Genomic DNA, 7,466 nt, shown 5'->3' on the forward strand with positions numbered 1-7,466 from the left:
AGCCGGGTGGGCGGAGTGTTGCGAGGGCCGCGGGCGGAGGGGCGGGGCGTTGCCTGGGCCGTGCGTGGAAAGGTCCGGCCGTTGCTAGGAGGGGAGCGGCGGGGGCGGGGCGTCGGCGGTACTCGGAGGTTGGGCCTTGGAACATGGCTCCTTTCCCATCAAATGTAATTCTGATCACCGCCCGCCCTTTCCTTCTCTCCCGCGGCGCGAACCCCTTCAGCTCCGTGCGACACTCGCGGCCCATCCAGCGGCCGGGCCGGGCTCTTGCTACCACGCCTACGCTGGCTCCACGCTTTGGAATACCCTTCGTGTCTGGCAAAAGGCAGCGTCCCCTCCTCCAGGAAGCCTGCTCTTATGTCTCTCGGCTTTTGTCTTCCCCAGGGCTCCTTGGGCTTCCAGTACTGGACTGGCACAGAGGGATTGCTTAGCAAACTGAGGTCAGGGCCTCTGACATGCTACGCTCTGCCTGTCTGTGTGACAGAAAAGACCATCAGCCTGGCTACAGTCAGGAATCGGATGCTTGATTTAATTTTGCAAGTCGCAGTCTTTTCAACTATAAAATGGGAGGAAAACAGGCCGACAAGATGATTACACGGATTATATGTAAGTGTGGCCTCAGGCTAACTTCCAGGCCTCTGTTTCCCCATCGACACATATCCCTCGTGGAAATGGAAAGAATTGGGAGCACAGAAAGTGACGGTTACCCGGCTGGGGGTGTACAGTCCGTCATGTTCGCTATGGAAGGAGAAATGTCTCATACAGTAGGCAGTAAATGAACGCTTCCTCCTCTCATGACAGTCCCAGTAAGTCAGGGTCAGCATCACTCTGAGGGCGGCCCCTTCACAGGCAACATGACACTTTGGTAACTGGCCCAGCGCTGACGCGGCCACCAGATCACGTATCTGAGAAGGGAGACTGAGGTAGAGGGGGCATGCTGCTGCCTAGTGCGTAGTAGCCCTAACCTGCTCGTCTCTCTTGCGACTGGTTTTTCTTCTCAGGTCTTTCTCAGGCTCCCCATCCTGTCCCCTCATGTCCATGTCACACTCAGTGGCCCACCTTGTCCAGATAGCTATTGGGTATCTCCCCAGGAATGCTCTCCAGGTTCACCAGACCAAGCTATGGGGAGCAGGAGCTGTTGCGGGCAAGGGGAGTGCAGCCCTGTCCATGAGCTGTCTACATCCCTCTCAGTCCCATACTCTGTGTGGCTTCCAAGTGCCCTGGGTAGAAAATCCAAATTCTTTCTGTCCTTGGCATTCAGGGCCCCAGAGAGAACACTCCTCTGACAACGCTGTTCCTGCCTAGAACAGCCTCTGTTGCCCCCTTGTCTGTGAGGGCCCAACTCAGGACCTTAACTCCTCTTACCACCACCACCACCACCACCACCACCACCACCACCACCACAGGCAGTGCCCTCCCAATTGCTTCCCTTTTGTCCATGCCACAAGCATTAACTGAGCACCTGGTGTATACCTGGCTTGCCCTGAAGGTATAGAATGGCCAGGACAGATCCAGGTCTGGCCCTCAAGGTTGCTCCCAGACCTCTGGGAGAGAAAATAACCCAACAGCCACACAAGAAAACATGGAAATAACATGGAAATGGAAGTAACACCCAGGATGGGATCTGGATGAGAGAAATAGACGGTGTAATGGCTGTAACCAGGGCTGGGGCACCCTTAAGTAGGGGGTGTTCAAGGAAGGCTTCCTTATCTGTGGGCTTGATGGGTACTTGAAAAACGAAGAAAAGAGGAAATGGGGAAAATAAGGCTCTGGGCAGAAAGGACGGCAAGTGCAAGGCGCTGAGGCTGTGCTAGCTCACGTGCTGGCCATTCAGGAAGCCGCTTGGCTAGAGCAGGGTGAGTGATGAGGAGATGAAGGAGGAGGAGGCAAGGACTTCCAAGAGGCCAGACCCAAGAGGCCCTGAGGCTGAGGGGACAAATGGGGGCCTGTTTCTAGGGTGTTTAGAGGCAAAGACCCATGTCCTTAAATGGCCCAAGGCAATGAGGATCTGCTGCCCCCTGGTGGCGAGTGAGGCAGTCCCGAGACTTCTCCATTTCCTCCTGCAAAAACCGGTTGGTCTCAACAAGTCAGAACTGACTCTGTCAGTTCTGGCCTAACACTGTCTCCCAGGTGCCCCTGGACAACGTAATCTGAGGTCCTATGCCTCTGAGATCCTGAGTTTCCTCCTTTGCTAAATAGGGGCTACAGCAGTCCCTGCCTCTGGACACCCGAAATGGTCCAGAACCACCATCACCTACCCAGATGTTGACCTAGCCACCTCCCTGCCTCTGCCATCTCCATTCCTGTCCTCTGTCCCATTTAAGACCTTTCTTCTCCTTAAGACAGCCACAGAGGCTTTGAAAATCTCAGTTCTGCCCCAGGACCTTTGCACATGCAATTCCCTCTGCCTAGTGGTTCCTCCCCTAGCCTGTCCACACCTCAGCTCAAACATAACCTCCTCGGAGAGGCCCCTGTCTGAACGTATCTTGTTTGTCCACCCACTTGTTCATTGCCCACTTCCTGAGCCCCGTGAGTGAGGGACTGTGTTCATTTTGTTCACAGCTATATCCTTAGCACCTGGCACACAGTAGGTGCCTAACAAATGCTGTTGACTAAATGAAGGTAGCTGCCTATTGCCCAGTACCCAGTACGGTTTCCAAATTGTTCTCTCTTCTCCCCATTAAAGGCCTGTGGGAAGAGCCTGGACAGCTCATTCACACTAAGGTGCAAAGGACTGATGGGCCACCAAATTCTAGACACCACTGACCCTCACATCGGTCCCCGCCCTGAGCTGTACGAGGAGCCCATGATAACGCCGGTATTCTGTCCTGTACTGGGGCAAGACGCTGGGCCCCATCAGTCACAGAGGGGGGCTCAAACCCCTGACAGACTCTGGTGGCCATGCTGGCCCTGGTGCTTAGCCCCCAGACATACTGAACCAAGAGAACTGGTGTTTCCTCTCGGAGCCCAAGTTTCCTCAGTTGGGACACAGGGTCAGGAAGGGTGCCTCCCTCCAAGAGTTGCGGAGGGAACTTACGGCTGGTGCTCGGTCAAGCTGGGTTTTTTCTGCCTACACCTCTTTACCTGGTTAAGTTCAGTGGCTGGGGCTGTAACGGTGAACTCTTCCCTGAGGTCACAGCCTGGGAGCCAGGCTGGTTCAGCAGGGAGGGTTCTGAGCAGGCTGGGAACCCAGCACCTGTCTCAGGACCTTGGGCAACAGCTCAAGTTCTGGCCTCACCTTGGCCACCTGTCTGGGGACCTGCTGGCTATGACTGAAAATGTAATTTCCCCATCAGGACCCTCGTGTGGTTCACAGCGCCATTTTATGGAGGGGTACACTGAGGCCCAGAAGGCGAGGTCAGCAGCCCACAGTACCTTGGGGAGGGAGCTGGGTTTGGGGAGTTTCCAAGGCTTGGGGGTACCAGGGCATGTGAGAGCCCTACCCTGCTAGCTGTCACTTACCTCCAGGGGTGCAGTCCCAGGGAGGGGCTGCAGGGGCTGCAGGGGCTGCTGGGGCTCAGCAAGGACGGGCTCTGGCTACTCGGAGACAGACTGCAAAGAAAGAGGCCGGGGACGGTGAACCTGGCAGCGGCCCCCGTGTGTGGCCCAATCCAAAGGCCGGACCAGGGCTGCGGTTCTCCAGGAAAAGGAAGGGGCCCAAGGCCCGGGATTCTGGGTCTCCTGCAGGCCTCGAGGGCGGGGCCAGACCGGTCACCCAGGAAAGCTCCTTGGAGGCAGCGGTGCGACTCTGAACGACTTGGATAGAGACGCAGGGGACGGGTGGTGGTCAGCCTGCCCCTCCCCCCTGTTTCTCCCTTCCCCAGCCACTCACTCGAGGGTCAGCGCCGGGATGTGCAGCTTGTCCCTTCGGGACTTCATGGCGAGGCCGGGCCGCGTCTACACGGTCGGGTACCAACGCCCCCTTCGTGGTCCCCAAACCCTGCTCGTGGCGTGATCCCACAGGGACCGACAGATGCGGACGTGGGGACAGCACACCAGGCAGACGCGGCGTGAGGGCTGGGCCGCAGGGGGTGTGGGGGGCGGGCTCTCTCCGCCTCAGGGCGGGACTCTGAGCCCCGCACCTGCGCGCAGGCCCTGCCCAGCGGCAGTAGCGATTGGGGTGCGGGCCAGAGCGGCGGGTGTCATTCCCTCGTGGGACGGGACATCGGGACTGCCATTCCTAGGCCCGCGGACTACACGGAGGGACAGGAAAGGCTGTCACCGCATCCCCAGACCGCATCACAGCTCCCCGCCTGGCCCCGCCCCCTCCGGCCCCGGCGCTTTCCCAGCTCTCGGGGGTCTTCGGGACCCACGATCCGAACAGGTCCCGCCCCTATCCTCCAGCCCCGGCATTGGCGCCCCCTGGCGGCGGGTCTCGGCCTCTGTGCGCACACTCCAGGCCCCGGCCACGCCTCCAGGCCGGTGCTCCGCGGGGTCCCTAGGCCGCGAACTCTCGTCCCGCCCCACATTCAGATCCGACTTTGGTCCCACCCGCCCTTCCTCTGAGAAGCCGTCCTACAAGGCCCCGAAGGAGGGGGTCGTCTGTGGCTCTGGCCCCCTTGAATCTCTGGGTGGACCCAGTCCGGCCCCCCGCAGGTGGCGGAGACTAGACAACCCTTAGGGAGTCTTTGCTCCGGTCCTGCCCGAGGTGCGGGACTTTGCCCTCCGTGGTTCGGACTGATTCACTGTCCACCACCCCACCCCCAGCCTGGGCAAAGGCTACTATCGGGGCAATGTCCAAGACACAGCCCCTACCGGGGCCGTCAGGCTCTCCCCGCCAGCTGCATTAGCCCCAGTCCAAGGAGAGCAGATGGTCAGGGCTTGAGGGCCACTCTGTACTCATTCATCCCCACCAAGATTTCAAACTGTCATCAAACACCCGGACCTCTCCTTTCTTTTCTCCCTCCACCTCCCCTGTGCTCACTCCAGCTACCCCTGTCTCCAAGCTGTTCTTCCAATGCCAAACTGGTGCACACCTCAGGACCTTCATCCATGCTGTTCCCTCTGCCTGAAATGCTGTTCCCCTTAGACTTTTTCCCTGGCCTCTTCCTCCTGTTCCAGATTTAGGCTCAAATGCCACTTCCTTCAAGGCTACAGCCGCCCCGCAGTCCCTCGGTTTGTCTCTGTTTCATTTCTCCCCTTCATCACATCACTTCACCATCCCTCTCCCCAAGAGAGTGAGAGCTGCAGGGGCAGGGTCCAGCAATGGCTAGTCCTGTGTCCCTTGTGCCTGGAACAGGGCCTGGCACACAGGAGGGGCTCCAAAAACGTTTGTTAAGTGAATGACTTCACTGGTGGGCAAGCAATTTGTATTCCCAACATGGCTGAATACAACCTCCAAAGAGGGGGTGTCTGCACTCCTGCACCTCCAGACCATCCGCACAAGGTAAACCCCTCCCCTCCAGGGCTTCGGTTTCCCCATCTGTTAACTAGCAACAGTACTGAACAAAACGTTCTTTGAACTTTTGGGGATCCAGAAACACCAACCTACAGGAACACTTATGTGACCCTGAAGGATACAATTTTCTTACCCATGTTCCCTGAAAGAGCTCCCCATCATGGGAGGCATGTAAGCTGCTTCCAGGACATTAGATGGTAATTCTCTGAGAATCTGGGCTCTGGATGCCAGAGAGGTTTGCCCCCTTCGGAGCTGGGTGCCTTTGAGCCAGTGATGCAATGTACACCTCCATTTCCTCATTTGCAAACTAGCCTGGGCCTCCCAGCCTGTGGTGAGGCCTAGGGAGGCCACTTGTGAATTACTTTGCAAACACCAGGAGTAGGATCAAGGTGAGAAGCTTTGTTGTAATTATTAAATAAATTCACAATTTGGAGGTTGCAGCTGAAATGTCTGTGCCCAGCACCACAGGGCCCCCACCCAGCCAACCGGCCCCAGGGAAACTCACCCCCGTCCACGGCGAGGCAGGCTCAGTTCCTTCTGAAAGAAGATGAAAATGGGTCATTTCCAGAGAGACAAGCCCTTCTCATCCCTGGCCCTCCACCCACCACACACCCCAGTGGCCCCATGCTCACCCTGCCCCAGCCTATGCCTTCTCTCTGCTTTCCCCTCATCCTGGGCTCAGCTCTGCCTCAGAATCTTGGCACCAGCTGTGCCCTCCGCCAGGATCACTCTCCCTCCGGTGCCACTTAATTGCAGCTCAGGTCTCAGTTCAATCATCCCTTCCTCCTGAAAGCTCCTCTGGACTCCCAATCTACCTCCTTGCCCAGCTCACACCCTATTTGTATGACAAATAACCCCATTATTTAAGATAAATTAGTTACATTTTAAAAGAGGTATGTCAATAGTGGCTAAATACTAACAATCTACTGAGGAAAGAGAGGTTCCTGAGTCAGCCTCACCCCGCCCCTCTCAGATCTGACAGCCATTCCTCCTTCACCCCCTGCAGAGCCTCTTCAGGTTTGGGTCCTGGGCCCTGGGGGGAAGCAGGGCACTGACCAATGACTCACTACTCAAGACCCTTTTAGAGCTCAGCAAGCTGACCTGCCTAACCCTGGGTGCCCTCACACATGCAGGGCAAAAAAGCCCTGTGCTTGGGGTCCGTTGTGACCCCCCGAGTCCACCCTCAACTGTGGCTCACCCTAGAGGGTTTTTAAATTCTCAAAAGACCATGTAGCACAAGTTTAGAATCTGGGAACACTGAGACCTGGGTTATCTGCTCTCTCCTGGCTGTGGGACCTAGAACAAGTGACTTGCACTCCGTGCTTAAGTTCTCTCTTCTGCAATTTGGAGATAACATCAGGAGGGTTCCGGGGTAAACCAGCCATTATTATTTTTATTACTGCTGTGTGTTGTTGCGCTCAGCAAGAGTCTCCACAGACTATCAGAATAACTAGTAAATGTTACATTTACCGAGGTGCCTACAGTGCATCAAGAGCAGGGTCGTTTTTTTGTTGTTGTTGTTTGTTTTTTTGTTTGTTGTTTTTTTTACAGGCAGAGAAACTGAGGCGCGGAGGGAAGCCAGCCGCCCACGCCTCTAGGCTGAGAAAGCGGAGAATCCAGGTCTCTGGACACCTCCCACCCCCCGCCCCCCTCTCCCACACACAGAACACGCCGGGGCGGTCGAGTCCAGGACACATTACTATTTTTACCTAAGGTGGGCTGGGGGCTGCCCACGTCCAGAGTAGAGCGTTCGCTGTGGCAACCAGTGACGTCATTAGCCCCCCGCAGCCAATTGGAGGGGGCCGGAGGCTGCCAGGCGCGGGGCAGCCCCGCGGGAGAAGTTGGCAGGGTTTCCCCGGCAGGGGAAGCGGAGGGTCGGTGGGGGTGTCACCTGTAGCCAGGCTACTTTGAGCTCAGAAAACCGAGCCATTCAAGGTGGGAGGAGGCTGACCTGCCCCGCTGAGGTCTCCGGCTGCTTCAATACCTCTGGGGACAGAGAGCTCGCTGGGATCTGAACCAGGGGTACCGGCTGCATCCTTCTCTATCCCAGCCATTTCCTTCCAAAGCCCCC

The sequence above is a fragment of the Eptesicus fuscus genome, chromosome 6, assembly GCF_027574615.1.
Source record: "Eptesicus fuscus isolate TK198812 chromosome 6, DD_ASM_mEF_20220401, whole genome shotgun sequence".
Classification (NCBI taxonomy): Eukaryota; Metazoa; Chordata; class Mammalia; order Chiroptera; family Vespertilionidae; genus Eptesicus; species Eptesicus fuscus.